Below are 16,487 nucleotides of genomic sequence, written 5' to 3' on the forward strand. Positions count from 1 at the left end.
CCCCCCGAGGTTCACACTTCTCTCCCTGAGGTTCACACTCCTTCCCTTGAGGTCCACACTCCTCTCCTGGAGCTCTGCTCCCTTCTTGCTCATGAGGAACACATCTCTTCCCTCTGATGGCCTCAACTCCTTCCACTGAATCCTTGTAGCTTCTTTCTTAAAGTCGTCCACCCCTGAGGGTCTCTTCCCTTTGCACATGAGGCGCTCAACCCCCCCCTCACCATGAGGCCCTCAACCCCCCCCTCACCATGAGGCCCTCAACCCCCCCTCACCATGAGGCCCTCAACCCCCCCTCACCATGAGGCCCTCAACCTCCCCTCACCATGAGGCCCCCAACCCCCCCTCACCATGAGGCCCTCAACCCCCCCCACCATGAGGCCCTCAACCCCCCTTCCCCTTGAAACTCTAGCCCTCCCTCTGAAACCTTCCCTTCCCCTTGAATTCCTTACTACCTCCCCAGGAAACCCACCCCCTCGACAAGCCCTTACCCCTTCCTTTGAAGTCCTTACCCTTTCCCCTGAAGTCCTTACCCCTCCCCCTGAAACCCTTACCGCTCCCTCTGAAGTCCTTGTCCCCCTTCCCTTGAGGCCCTCACCCTGAGGCCCTCAACGTCAGAGGTCAGGCACTGACCTTTTCCTGGAGGTAATGACTCAAGTGTAACATGATGTCTAATGGAACACATTCATACTGACGTATGAGTGCACTGGTCATTTGCAAAGAATTAAGTTCCATCTGGAAAATCTTTGATAATTACACAAGCAAGAGACCGCGTCAGACCGTTCACTGATTAGTCATGGGTACCTACCCTTGACATATCACTTGGTGACTCGTAATAAACTTCTTTAGTAATATTGAACAGGTGAATCATTATTTTTTATGAAGTAATTCACTTTCGGTTTATTGCAGGATAGTGATTGTGTGTGTGTGTGTGTGTGTGTGTGTGTGTGTGTGTGTGTGTGTGTGTGTGTGTGCGTGCGTGCGCGGTGACCTGTACATAGCTCAGTGAGGATGTGTCTAGTGTGCTCCCTGTGGACTGAACCAAGATGCCCTCCAATGAGCAACTTTACCTGCAGCTTAAGGAGGAATTCAGGATAGCGAAGCTTGAGATACGGCGATTGACTGAGGAAAACAAAGAGGATTCGTAGTAGTCCTCCTGTTGTGAGTCCTCAGATCGAGAAGGGAATTTGGGCAGTGTCCGGGCAGCACGGATCGAAATTGATGATCAAGAAGACGAATAGAGCGGTAGAAACGATGAAGAAGAAAGAGACTGCTGTGGAAACTGTTGTGGAAACATTGAACGCATTCTCCGTGCTATCCGATGAATGTGAGTCGAGTATAGGGAACGTCACGACAAACGACGCCAAGGAAAAGAAAGGTGAGTCGACATCCCTTTAAACCCCAACGAAGACCATCGAGAACGTCACTACGAACTCCGCCAGTGAAGGTAAAAACATTGTTTTAGTTGGGGACAGTCAGGTGAAATTTATGGATAGGGCTTTTGTGTTAGGGACAGGAAAAGGAGGCAGAGGGTATGTTTTCCTGGGGCTGAGATGAGGGATATTGTTAGCCGTCTGGACGATATCATGAATGGCAATGGGGGAGGGAACGATGTTGGCAGACGTAGGAGTGAAGACCTGATTAGCAGGTATAGGACAGCGATAGAGATAATTAGGAAGAAGGGTAGGAACCCTGTGATATGTGGCATTTTGCCCAGGAGAGGAGTTGGAAATGAATGGTTGTCCAGGGTAATTGGCGTCAATTGCTGGCTGGACAAACACTGTAAGGAAAAGGCAGTAACATTCATAGACAGCTGGGGCCTCTTCTGTGGCAGAAATAACATGTATGCCAGGGATGATGTTCACTTATCTAGGTTAGGGGTGGGAGCACTGGCCAACGCAGTGGAGGAAGCTGTTAGGTCTTTAAACTAGAAATAGATAGTGGTATGGGTTTTTGTGGAAAATCAATGTATTCTGAGTATAGCGATAGTGTGAGTTTTAAGGAAACCAGTTATAGGCAGAATGAGGTAGTTATTGGTGAATATAGGAAAGCCAGTGGCATTAGGTGACAAGGGGAGTAACAGGCATAGTTGAGGAACAGAAATCAGCAGGAAGAGAAAAGAGAAGGGAGGGTTTCTGAAAATATATTATACTAACAGTCGTAGTGCGAGAAATAAGATGGACGAATTGAGATTAGCTGCAAGTGCGGGTAACAGTGATGTTTTTACCATAGCTGAGACGTGGTTTAATATGAAAAATAGGGACATGCCTGCTGAATGTCACATTCAGCAAGTAAACAGAAGTATCGGGAACGGGGGTGGGGTGGCACTTTATGTCCGTGATAGTTTAAATTGTTGCATTAAAACGGGTATAAAGTCTGAAACACATACCGAGTCTGTCTGAATAGAATTTTCAGAGGGGCACGAAAAAATAGATTTTAGGTGTGATATACCGTCCCCCAAACTTAGATAGGGACCAAATGAGACTACTATGGGAGGAAATTAAGGCCACAATGCACGATAACGTAGTAATTCTAGTCTGATTGGAATTTCTTGACTGAGAATTCAGAATCTAACGACTTCTTAGAAGTAGTTCAGGATTGTTTTTTGAAGCAGTTTGTGACAGAACCTACAAGGGTAAATAACCTGCTTGACTTGGTTCTGGGAAACAAGGATTAATTTTACGTCGTCTGCAAACAGGGATACATCTTGTATGTATACATGAGTGAGAGGGGTTGGATTTGAGTGGGACTTGCACCTGAGTGAATAGAATTTTCAAAGCTTATTGCTTGGGTGGCGTTTTTTGTTAGTTTATTCTGTTTGTGAAGGACCTGCCTAGTATGGGCCAGCAGGCCTATTGCAGTGTTCCTCCTTTCTGATGTTATGTGTGTGTGCGTGCTCGCTCTCTCTCTCTCTCTCTCTCTCTCTCTCTCTCTCTCTCTCTCTCTCTCTCTCTCTCTCTCTCTCTCTCTCTCTCTCTCTCTCTCTCTCTCTCTCTCGCCCGCCCGCGCGCGTGGGTGTGGACTCTCCTATTTGTGATTGCAGGTGTCGATTCTGTGCTCCTGACCCAGCCTCTTAGCTGGCCGCTACTGGGTTCACTCTTGAACAGTTACTCTTTCCACCCTGCCAAATCATCTCGGCATATTGTACGTCGTAATCATGTCACCTCTGATCCTTTCGTCCTCTTATGCCATCATGGTTATCTCCTTTAGCCTCTCATAGCTTATACCTCTTAGCTCTGGGACTAATCTTACTGCAGACCTTTGCGCTTTTTTCCAGCCTCTTGACACGCCTTATCGGATGTCGTGCTGTATACTTTTAAGACGGGCCTCACAAATGTATATAGTGTCGTTAATAACTTTGTGTGAAGGTTCCTGAAAGCTGTTCTTCAATTTGTTAGTCTTAGGTTTGCTACTGCAGCTATTCAGTTGATACGTTCCTCAAGCGATAAGCTCGGATCTATGGTCACCCAGACGTCCTCTTCCAGGAAGGTTTGCAGCCTTGTCCCCCAAATCCGTACTGTTTCTGGTCGTCCTTGCCTTTCCCTAATTTTCATAACTACATATTCTGGGTTAAATTATTGTAGCCAATCATCAGACCAATCCTGTAGTTTTAGGTCCGTTTGTAGTCTTTCCTACTCTGCTTCTGTCTGTATTCTTTTCATTAGTTTCACATCTGAAAACAGGGATCTCTCTCTCTTCTCCGTAATATTGTTTACGTACACAAGAGACTCCTGGTCGCACTACTGACCCTTGTGGAGTCCCAGTAGTGACATTTGTCCATTAGGAGACCTCTTCCCGGATAATGACGTGTTTAATTCCTGTTAAGCATTCCTTGATCCACTGTAGTGCCGTCCCTGTCATTCTTGCTTGCTGCTCTAGCTTTTGTCCCAGTCTTTTGTGCGGTACTGTATCGAACGCCTTTTTACAGTCCAAAATATGCGGACTAATCATCCCCCTCTCTGCGAGATAGGATTTATCATCTCTAAAAACCGTGCTGGCTGTTTAATCCGCTGCTTTCCAGGTGCTCCACTACTATTTCCCTGATATCCATAATCATATATGCTATACATGTTAGTGACACCGATCTGAAGTTTAATGCTACTTGTTTGACCCACTTTTTTTCAAATTAAAACAACATTCGCTGTTTTCCAGGCCTCTGGCAGCCGCTCTGTTTCAAATGACCTGTTGAATATCGTGGATAGTGACTTACACATTACTTCTGCTCCCTTAATCATAACAACTCGTATATTTTCTGGTCCCATTGCCTACAAGGTATCTAGCTCGCTTAGCAGTTTCGTCTCTTCTATTGTGTGTAATGTGTCCGGAAGGCTTTCTTTACACGCTCCTTCTTTGACTCTGGCAAAGTATCTGATTCTGTTGAGAATATCTCTTTAAATCTTTTGTTCGGATTTTCATAGACTTCTGGTCATTTCTTGTGAGCTTCCTTCCTTCATGAAGCCGCATTACTTAGTCCTTGACAGTTGTCTTCTTTCCGATGAGACTGTATAGCAAATTTGGCTCACATTTATCTTTCGATGCTGTGTCTTTCTCATATTGTCGTTAAGCCTCTCTTCTTACCAATGCGTATGCATTGTTGGCTCTTCTGCTTGCCTTCCTTTTCTTGCTTTATGTATTTCTTCAACGCTCTTGCGCATTCATCTTTTGCCTCGATTCACCTCTAAATGAACCATAGGCTCGTTCTTCTTGCCTGTGGTGCTTGTGTGTACTCACCTAATTGTGGTTGCAGGGGTCGATTCATAGCTTCTGTCCCGCCTCTTCAATGGTCGCTACTAGGTTACTCTTCCTGCTCAGTGAGCTTTATCATACCTCTTCCTAAAGCTATGTACGGATCCTGCCTCCACTACATCACTTCCCAGACTATTCCACTGCCTGACAACTCTGTGACTGAAGAAATACTTCCTAACTGTGTGTGTGGATATAGATATAGATATATTAAATTAGCTATTGTTCTTATTTTTTAATCTAAGTTGTCTTTTGACACAGTCTTCGACCGTCGTCTGAGACGCAATATACACAATTATCGCTCTCAAATGGACCATTACGAATTTCGTTACTAATTTTGTGTAATTGGAATATCTTACAACTTGTGTGTGTCGGCAGATTCAAAGGGAATTTCCAGTTGTTAGTTACCGACGAAATACTCATGTAAAAGCTAAAATTTTATTTCCGGCGATTTCCTACCTTTTTTTTTTTTTGTTATATATTAATCTCATTTTTTTCGTATAATATTCATCTCAATTTTTTAAGTGTATTGAGGACCCCCAGGAGAAGTAAGTCGCATTGTTTGATTTTTTTTGATAGCGTAGGTCGAATCCACTGATCTACCATCATTATATATGCCGTTAATAATTATATATTTATTGCAACATTATATAGATTTTTGCGTCGAGGATATTAGTCAGCAGCACTCATCCTGTGACTGAACATTGGTCAACAGCACTCATCCTGTGACTGAACATTGGTCAACAGCACTCATCCTGTGACTGAACATTGGTCAACAGCACTCATCCTGTGACTGAACATTGGTCAACAGCACTCATCCTGTGAGTGAACATTGGTCAACAGCACTCATCCTGTGAGTGAACATTGGTCAGCAGCACTCATCATGTGAGTGAACATTGGTCAGCAGCACTCATCCTGTGACTGAACATTGGTCAACAGCACTCATCCTGTGACTGAACATTGGTCAACAGCACTCATCCTGTGAGTGAACATTGGTCAACAGCACTCATCCTGTGAGTGAACATTGGTCAGCAGCACTCATCATGTGAGTGAACATTGGTCAGCAGCACTCATCATGTGAGTGAACATTGGTCAGCAGCACTCATCCTGTGAGTGAACATTGGTCAGCAGCACTCATCCTGTGAGTGAACATTGGTCAGCAGCACTCATCCTGTGACTGAACATTGGTCAGCAGCACTCATCCTGTAAGTGAACATTGGTCAGCAGCACTCATCCTGTAAGTGAACATTGGTCAGCAGCACTCATCCTGTGAGTGAACATTGGTCAGCAGCACTCATCCTGTGAGTGAACATTGATCAGCAGCACTCATCCTGTAAGTGAACATTGGTCAGCAGCACTCATCCTGTGAGTGAACATTGGTCAGCAGCACTCATCCTGTAAGTGAACATTGGTCAGCAGCACTCATCCTGTAAGTGAACATTGGTCAGCAGCACTCATCCTGTAAGTGAACATTGGTCAGCAGCACTCATCCTGTAAGTGAACATTGGTCAGCAGCACTCATCCTGTAAGTGAACATTGGTCAGCAGCACTCATCCTGTAAGTGAACATTGGTCAGCAGCACTCATCCTGTAAGTGAACATTGGTCAGCAGCACTCATCCTGTAAGTGAACATTGGTCAGCAGCACTCATCCTGTAAGTGAACATTGGTCAGCAGCACTCATCCTGTAAGTGAACATTGGTCAGCAGCACTCATCCTGTAAGTGAACATTGGTCAGCAGCACTCATCCTGTAAGTGAACATTGGTCAGCAGCACTCATCCTGTAAGTGAACATTGGTCAGCAGCACTCATCCTGTAAGTGAACATTGGTCAGCAGCACTCATCCTGTAAGTGAACATTGGTCAGCAGCACTCATCCTGTAAGTGAACATTGGTCAGCAGCACTCATCCTGTAAGTGAACATTGGTCAGCAGCACTCATCCTGTGAGTGAACATTGGTCAGCAGCACTCATCCTGTAAGTGAACATTGGTCAGCAGCACTCATCCTGTAAGTGAACATTGGTCAGCAGCACTCATCCTGTGAGTGAACATTGGTCAGCAGCACTCATCCTGTAAGTGAACATTGGTCAGCAGCACTCATCCTGTAAGTGAACATTGGTCAGCAGCACTCATCATGTGAGTGAACATTGGTCAGCAGCACTCATCCTGTAAGTGAACATTGGTCAGCAGCACTCATCCTGTAAGTGAACATTGGTCAGCAGCACTCATCCTGTAAGTGAACATTGGTCAGCAGCACTCATCATGTGAGTGAACATTGGTCAGCAGCACTCATCATGTGAGTGAACATTGGTCAGCAGCACTCATCCTGTAAGTGAACATTGGTCAGCAGCACTCATCATGTGAGTGAACATTGGTCAGCAGCACTCATCATGTGAGTGAACATTGGTCAGCAGCACTCATCATGTGAGTGAACATTGGTCAGCAGCACTCATCATGTGAGTGAACATTGGTCAGCAGCACTCATCCTGTAAGTGAACATTGGTCAGCAGCACTCATCCTGTAAGTGAACATTGGTCAGCAGCACTCATCCTGTAAGTGAACATTGGTCAGCAGCACTCATCATGTGAGTGAACATTGGTCAGCAGCACTCATCATGTGAGTGAACATTGGTCAGCAGCACTCATCATGTGAGTGAATATAATATCTGCTCAAATAGTTGAAACGCCACTAGCTATATTATCTGTCTTTGGTTGTTGCAGTAGACATGTATTGCTACATTTACACTTAGTATCCTCATATACAGGTAACACCACTTTTACAAATTATCTTATATCAACAAATTCTTCCTGCTTTTAAAAAATGTTGCCAACCTCAGTTGCAACATGTATAAACTGTTCATTCATGTCTAGTATTAATTCTATAATCTTGCATTCTGCAACATTCAAAGGTATAAGAACATAAAGAAGCAGGCCTACTGGTCCAAGCTAAGCAGGTCCAACTCGCACTTGTGTACTTTTCTAACCTGTTTTTTAAAGCTGGAGTGTTGTTTCTTCTCTCCACACACTTCACATTGTCTTCGCTCTCTCGGAGTTGCTACAACAACCTGCCACATATGCCTGTAACCTAAACCAATTCTGGTCTCCACCGTCTCCAATATTCTAACTCCATCTTTGCTTTAATAAACAAATGTTTCTCTAATGCAACCCTCCTTGTGGCTTAGCGCTCCTTTTTGATTATAATAATAATAATCTAATGCAACCTTATTGTAATTCTAAACAAATTCCCTCTTGACTACACAATCTTCTCGTTGAAAACATCGTCTATATTTTTAATTGGTATTTTTTTTTTGTAATTTGTTGCAATGTTTTTCCAAACCTGCAGTCTGTGTTTTTTGGACTGTCTGTCAATTCATCAGCTCTCTCATGTCTTTAGATGTTAACATGAAATGGTATCCAAATAAAATTTATAAGTATCTAGTCATTTTCAAACATTTTACATAATTTCAGTTGTATTCTACAATATTATTAGAAACATTTATATAGTTTAGGCCGAGTGCTTCTGACATTGAGTCTGAAATTACAACGTCTATGGCCATTTTAAAGGTCAACTAATTCAGTCTGTATTGATGATACTTAGTCCTGAACTCATTCAGACTTTTCAAGATATCTGGTTAACCTTTTGTTTCTAACTCCAGTAATTGGTGATCAAGCAAGACCACTTTAAAGATGTAGCAATCTATCGTTGACTCTGGTCAAGACCTCCATCAAATTCATTGTTGATAATGGTTGGGTTTTCAGTTTTCACTCATTGAAATCTGTGATATATCTGATTTTGCATATTGATTTTAATCGCTTTGACTGTTTTCACATTCCTCCCACTTCTTTTCAAGGCCTTCCAGATATGAAAGTTACTTATCCAATTCATAATAATTTCTTTTGCAGTTTATAAACTGCACTTTTAGTCTCCATGTTAGAAACATTATCTACATTATTCCTTACCATTGCTACCATTAGGAAAATGTGCAGTACCATATGCAGTGAACATGAATAAATCTTATCTTTTTAAGTTTTTCGCCATATAAAAGCCAGCAGTGTTGATTGCTCTTGGTAAGAATAACTTAGTGAGCGAAGGCTGTGTTGTTGCATTGCAGTGTTGTGGAAATACCTAAATATTCCTTGATGTATTGTATTTTCTTTATAATCAACCACGAAACTCACACGGCAGAAATTCTTACTGTGTTTAATGGCTGCAGAGAGAAAGAGAGCGATCTCCCTTTTCACGTACCTCATGTATAACTTTTATATTTTGTCGCCTGATGCCTGGATGAAGTGTTAACAATCCTTGGTGTGTACGTGCTCTTCACCAGCCTTGATACTGGTGAAGAGGACCTTCATCAGAGGAATTAGTGGTAGCCTTTCCTTCCTTGGATCAGACATCTCATTTCCCAGGTGCTGTATACGATTCCTTCGGGATTAACGCTTCCCAATAATAATGGTTGAACATGCTCCTATACATAAAGGAATTGTATATACAAATGTAAGTGTGTTTATCTTATTTCGTCCACAGTTTGAGTCTCGTCAGCCTGCTCGCACAGCCATTAAGGTACGTAACCTAACCCATCATCACCCTTAGTATTAGTAATCCCAGAGGGTTAATGATCTATGATAACTAACATTAATGCCGTAGGCTTAATAATCCATGATAACCCAAAAGGAATAATTGCTGAGGGTTAATAATCCAGGATAATATATATTTATCGACGTTTCAATGAATATTGAACCAGCATTATTACCGAGTGGGGGAGGGGGCGAAACATCAAAGGCATCCTCACTCCCTTTACTCCGCAACCCTTCCTACCCTCTTCCCCACTTTCCCCGTTCTGCTTGTCATCAACAACCACTGTAGAGCAGAGTAGGTTAGCAGCACACTTTTGATGTATACAGATTTAATCAAGAAAAGTTGTCACTGTGCTGTATATTGTAAGTAGTCTCTCAAGACATGTCTGTAGTCTCCCACATGTCTATAGTCTCCCACATGTCTATAGTCGCCCACATGTCTGTAGTCGCCCACATGTCTGTAGTTTTCCATGACATGTTAGTAGCCTCCAACTACATATCATTAACCTCCCACGACATGTCAGTAACGTACTACATGTTATCGTTGAGTACTTAGCAGAAGTAAGTAACTGTCTTTGACTCTACTGGGTTAACCTATGTTTATACATGTGCTGCTATACATCTGTAACAATCTAAACTACTCTTGAACCAAAATAAAAATCATTTTGATTTCATAAATGAATAAAGTTTATGTGTATGTAAATTTAAATGTAAAACAACTCGCACAGACTTTTTTTTATTGCTCATCCATTAAATCTGCAGTATTTATCAGCAATGTCTTCCCGTATTAAATGTGCTTGTTGTACACGTTGCACAAATTTCTACCTACATAAGCAATTATAGGGACGCGAACCTGGGTTTTACTGAGTGAGAGTTCACATACACACACGTACCCCATGATTTGAACCTAAGTTGGAGAAGTAACAATTCATACACACATGTACCCATGGCTCGAGCATGGGTCAGGTGGTAATGTACACCCATGTACCCATGAGCCACGATGACACGCTGCTGACGTGAGGATACTCTAGTGTTGTGGAATGTACCGTCATGGTGTAGTGGTACAGGTGTGTGAATGTACCATCATAGTGCGGTGGTACAGGTGTGTGAATGTACCATCATAGCGCGGTGGTACAGGTGTGTGAATGTACCATCATAGTGTAGTGGTACAAGTGTGGGAATATACCATGTATACATGTATAGCATTGAAAATTGGATCGGGCAAATGTTTTGTTAGTGGGATGAATTGTAAAGGACCTGCCTAGTATGGGCCAACAGGCCTGCTGCAGTGTTCTTCCTTTCTTATGTTATCATAGTGCAGTGGTACACGTGTGGAAATTCAGGCAAGCTTTATAAGGCAGTAGCATATGGATGTAAGACAGTGACACTTGGATACAATCATATGGATGTAAGACAGTGACACTTGGATACAGTCATATGGATGTAAGACAGTGACACTTGGATGCAGTCATATGGATGTAAGATAGTGACACTTGGATACAGTCATATGGATGTAAGACAGTGACACTTGGCTACAGTCATTGGATGTAAGACAGTGACACTTGGACACTGTCATATAGATATAAGACAGTGACACTTGGATACTGTCATATAGATGTAAGGTAGTGACACTTGGATCACTTCCATCCTTCATGCTTGCTTCGTGGTCAGTTGCTTATATAAAACGAGCTTTGATTCACTGCAGAAACACATTGTTCAACCATATAATGTAATCTAGGCTAGGCGACTGATATTAGTTAATATAATCTAGGCTAGGCGACTGATATTAGTTAATATAATCGAGGTTAGGCAACTTCTATCAATATTATCGATGTTAAGTGACTCCTAAGCTAATTTAATAGGGCTAACTGTTTTTAGACAATTTAGTCAGTGATAGGTGATTTGTACTACTGCGGCACTGATTTCTACCACCTGTCATTTCTATGGAATGACAGGTAGGGATCTTGATTCCTGTGGAATTACAGAGATGCCTTAATTGTGTTTGAAGACTGACACTTCCAAGCGTCTTGGGTGACCTACAGGCTTGCAGGTGTTGACACAAGTTTCTTGGGTGACCTACACTCTCGCAAGTGTTGCCACAAGTGTCCTGGGTGACCTACACTCTTACAAGAGGTGCCTTAGGGCCCGCGTCTTGCTCCGTCAACACTATTATCAAACATTCATTAACTTCAATTTCGGCAGACAGCCAGCCATGCCAAATTGAATGACTCTCTTCACTCACTTTTTTGAGAGAGGAAGATGCCTTTGCACGTAGTCTTGTGCACTATAATTTATGGACATATATGCATCTTGTGAAGAGACTTGTGTGTCGCTCAGGAAATACCACAGAGCGTGAAATTGAGACACATGTGCAACATCTGGGTATCTTTATTGTAGACGTTTCGCCATCCATCTCCTGTCTTCAAGTTATGTCCTGGAATTTGTATTGATAAAGCCACTGGATGGCGAAACGTCTACAATAAAGATACCCAGATGTTGCACATGTGTCTCAATTTCATCTTGTCGGTATTATATACCATTCTTGTACAACCTGTCAGACACTGCAACATCATGGAATCTTGATTCTGGGGACATGTACATAACCTTCACGACTACGACAACTACTACTACAACTAACCCATCTCTTTGGGTAGGACCTACTTCCACTGGGGAATCCCGCCTACCAGTGACTATGCCCTCGTCTGCTACCCGTCCCATTTCCACCTGACGTTACTATATAAGCGTCAGGCGCCTTGCTTCTGCTTCAGAATCTCCAATACTATGGTGCTCTTCGCACCTACTGCTAGGTTGAGGGACTGATTACCTCATCTTCTGTACATAGTTCTCCTGTCTTCAAGTTATGTCCTGGAATTTGTATTGATAAAGCCACTGGATGGCGAAACGTCTACAATAAAGATACCCAGATGTTGCACATGTGTCTCAATTTCATCTTGTCGGTATTGTATACCATTCTTGTACAACCACAGAGCGTACCAAGATGACCACGACAGTCAAGTTTTGTGTTAGTAATTTAATGGGGATGAATCAAACGCAAATGGGCAGAGTCAGTTTTTAATTGTACATATATGAATGGTATAATATACCAACAAAATGACGAATTACACATATATGCAACATCTGGGTAGTAGATGAATGGTTCACAGAACCGACACGTTGATGAATTAGACACATGTGCAACTCTTGGGTATCTTTAAAGATATCTTGGGTATCTTTAAAGATATCTTGGGTATCTTTAAAGATACCCAAGAGTTGCACATGTGTCTAATTCATCAACGTGTCGGTTCTGTGAACCATTCATCTACAATCCTGTCAGACACTGCAACTTCTTGGGATCTTAATACTTGGGAATTCTTTGCTTGCCTAGCCCTTGGGCACGACCTACTTCCACATTGGGCAAATGTGACACACCTACAACTGCTGCACCTCTTCTGCCTACGGTTTATAAGCTGCTTCTCCGCTCATATACCGTATTCTATTCAAGATTGATGGGCTAACCACATCGACTCAAGGTTGAGGGACTGATTACCTCATTCTCCTCCTGTTCTTCAAGTTTCTCCTGTGTATGGACTGATGAAGCCACTGTGTGGCGAAACGTTTCCTTAATAAGGATACCCAAGAGTTGCACATGTGTCTAATTCATCAACATCTGGGTATCTTGATTTGTAGACTGCGGTGCTTATCACCAGCTCCAAGGCTGCGGGACTGATTACCTCGTCTTTTGTATATAGTTCTACAGTCTTTCCATTTCTTCCTATGTCCTTCACTTCCTATGTCCTTGAATTTAAATTTATAGAGCCAGTGGATGGCGAAACGTCTACAAATAAAGACTCCCCAGATGTTGCACTTATGTCTGATTCTTCAGTTTTCTGTTGTACATGGGAAAGACAATAGAGGTCTTGAAAGTCCGCATAGAGGCTATCTACTGAGAACTATCACTTCTTTCTAGATTGGTCTACAGCCAAAATGCTTCTGAAATAAAACTAGTCACTCTATTAATTTTGGGTCATTGGATATGGAAATGATGCTTAAATTTGCAAATTGACGATATGACTCAGGCCAGTTGTTATCCTTAACTTGGGAAGGGAGGAAGGTAAATAAACTACGGGTTACAGGCTCCTGATTCAAACCCACAATGAATATTGTTTAAGAAATATATTAAATTTCCTATATTTCTCATTAGTAGGTCTTTTTTTTGGGGGGGGGGGGGGGGTAGGGGGAATGGGGGACAGACTTTTATTTAATGGACCATCAAGTGTGCAACTTTGATATGAATATATTTTTTGCAACCCTAATGACAAAAAACGATTCACTCGGAGTTCAGGTATTACATCGCCCTAATAACTGAATTATATCCGTTCATTCCTGGAAGTCATACTGTACGAATGTGTCAAATTTGTTGTGTTTCTTTTGGCATTAACATTTTTTCAGCCAAATTTGATTCCTTATAATTTCGTGAATAATACAGATATTTTGTTTGTTTGTGGAGAATTGACTTTCGCATCTGCCGTGAACTCACTATACAGGTATGTTACTGATGTATTCATATACAGGTAAGGTTCGTCAGGAAACGTGACAAATGTTTCCTAATGCGGGTCTTAACCAGCTTTAGGACATCTGACCTAGGCCTTCCGCTGGCTTACCTGTCCTCCCCCTTTAAATATTATGGTCAGTTATAACCATTTCTGTATTCATATACACAAAATGTGTATATAAAGTTTAGCCAGTCGATTGTTATTATGGACATAATTATCTTCAGCACTCCCGTAACCTTAAAGTATAATGCCTTTTCTCCGAAGTACAATTTTTTTTAAATGTGTGGACCAGTGTTATGTACTTGTTTGAGGCAAGGATAGTAAAGCTGAAAGCTCTCTTGTGCGATGTTTCATTCTCGGTTGAACTTTAGTGCTTCTCATGGGTGCGAGGGTATGGCAGAGTCTGCAGTGCAAAGGGGAAGGCTGAGATATCGAAGCGGGGCGAAGCAGACGGAGCCGGCGGGGCGAGGCGGGCGGAGCCGGCGGGCCAAAGCGGACGGAGCCGGCGGGGTGAGGCGGGTAGAGCCAGCGGGCCAAGGCGGACGGATCCGGTGAGGCAAGGCGGACGGAGCCGGTGGGGCGAAAAGGGCAAAGCCAGCGGTATCACTATACCATTTCTCACGGTGAATGAGCGGAGTCGACGGGGCTAGAGGGCGGAGGTCGCGGGGCGGGGCAAGGGGGTAAGAACCAGACAGCCGGGGCGGGGCGAGGGGACGGAACCGGCCAGGCGGGGCGAGGGAGTGAGAGGCAAAAAGGGCAAAACCTGCTAGACTGGGGTGGGGCGAGGGGGTCGAAACCTGCTAGACGGGTGAGGGGTAGGAGCCGGCTGGGCTGGGCGATGGGGGCGTAACCTGCTAGACGGGGGCGGGGCAAGGGGTCGGAGCCAGCGGGGCGGGATGAGGAGGTGGAGCTAGCCAGGTGGGGCGGAGGTGGTGGGGCGGGGCGCGGAGATGGATCCAGCGGGGCGGGGTGTGGAGCCAGGCTGGGTGGGGCGTGGCGCGGGGATGGGACCGTTTGGAGCGGGGCTAGCAGGTGGAACCAGCGGGGCGGGGCGAGGAGGTTGACCCAGGAGGGGCAGGGCAACGGGGTGGAGTCAGGAGGGGAGGGGCGAGTGGGCGGAGTTGGGAGGAGCGGGTCGAGCGGGGTTGAGCCAGCGGGACGGGACGAGGGGGTAGAGCCATGTGGGGCGGGGTGAGAGGGTGGAGCCAGGGGGGGCGGAGCGGGGCGAGGTGGAGGAGCCAGGCGGGGCGAGGGGGTGGAGTCAGGTGGGGCGGGGCGAGGGGACGGAGCCATGTGGGGCAGGGCGAGGAGGTGGAGCCAGGCGGGGCGGGCGAGGGGGTGGAGTCAGACCAACATGTTTGGAGTGGGTCCAATTAGAGATGGAGTGTGTCTATGATAGGTAGATAATGTTGTATCTGATTTACAGCCACTGGCCTCAGCCTCATTAAAAAGACACTGCTGAATATCAGAGAGCAACACTTGATCATGAGATTATTATTGCATGTATTCGCCCAAATTAACTCAGTAATTTCTGCTATATTGAATACAATTTCCGATTGTTTAATTTGAGGCAAAGAATTGATAGAATTTCCGAGAAATTAACTTTGTCTTTGATGCGTGAGCATTACGTAGCGCATTATCTAACTTGTCAATATTTTACTATGAAAACTTTCTTAGGCAAATCCTACCTGGAGTCTACCTGGAGGGCATTCTGGGCATCAACGCCCCCCCGGCCCGGTCCACGACCAGGCCTCCCGGTGGATCAGGGACTGATCAACGAGGCTGTTACTGCTGGCCGCACGCAATCCAACATACGAACCACAGCCAGGCTGATCCGGCACCGTCTTTAGGTATCTGTCCAGCTCCCTCTTGAAGACAACCAGGGGTCTTCCCGTTATGCCCCTTATTGCTGGTGGGAGGCTGTTGAACAGTCTTGGGCCCCGGACACTTACTGCGTTTTCTCGTAGTGTACCAGTGACGCCCCTACTTTTCACTGGGGGTATGTTGCATCGCCTGCCAAGTCTTTTGCTTTCGTATGGAGTGATTGCCGTGTGCATATTAGGGGCCCGTCCCTCCAGAATCTTCCAGGTGTAGATTATGATATATCTCTCTCGCTTGCGCTCTATTGAGTACAAGTCAAGTGCTTCCAGGCGCTCCCAGTAGTTAAGGTGTTTGATGGAGCCTATACGTGCACTAAAGGTTCTCTGTACATTCTCTAGTTCTGCAATTTCACCTGCCTTGAATGGGGATGTTAATGTACAGCAGTATTCCAGCTAGGTTCCATAAACCTGTGCTAACATATATATATATATATATATATATATATATATATATATATATATATATATATATATATATATATATATATATATATATAAACACACACACACACACACACACACACACACACATATATATATATATATATATATATGTATATATATATATATATTTATATATATATATATATATATATATATATATATATATATATATAAACACATTGGCCGTCTCCCACCAAGGTAGGGTGGCTCGATAAAGAACAACTTCCATCATTCACTCCATCATTGTCTTGCCACAGGCGCGCTTACTCTACAGTTATATAACTGCAACATTAACA

The 16,487-nt window shown here is 43.9% G+C and overlaps 1 long non-coding RNA gene across 1 annotated transcript in view; it reads left to right on the forward strand.

The window, feature by feature from the left end:
• The window catches only part of LOC138854900 (uncharacterized), a 74,907-nt gene that overhangs the window by 20,316 nt on the left and 38,104 nt on the right, over positions 1 to 16,487 (forward strand). The window contains exon 2 of the long non-coding RNA XR_011394058.1: positions 9,265 to 9,300. This is a non-coding gene — a long non-coding RNA (uncharacterized lncRNA). The remainder of the gene's footprint in view (positions 1 to 9,264; positions 9,301 to 16,487) is intronic.

Source organism: Cherax quadricarinatus, chromosome 73 (assembly GCF_038502225.1).
Source record: "Cherax quadricarinatus isolate ZL_2023a chromosome 73, ASM3850222v1, whole genome shotgun sequence".
NCBI classification, from domain to species: domain Eukaryota; kingdom Metazoa; phylum Arthropoda; class Malacostraca; order Decapoda; family Parastacidae; genus Cherax; species Cherax quadricarinatus.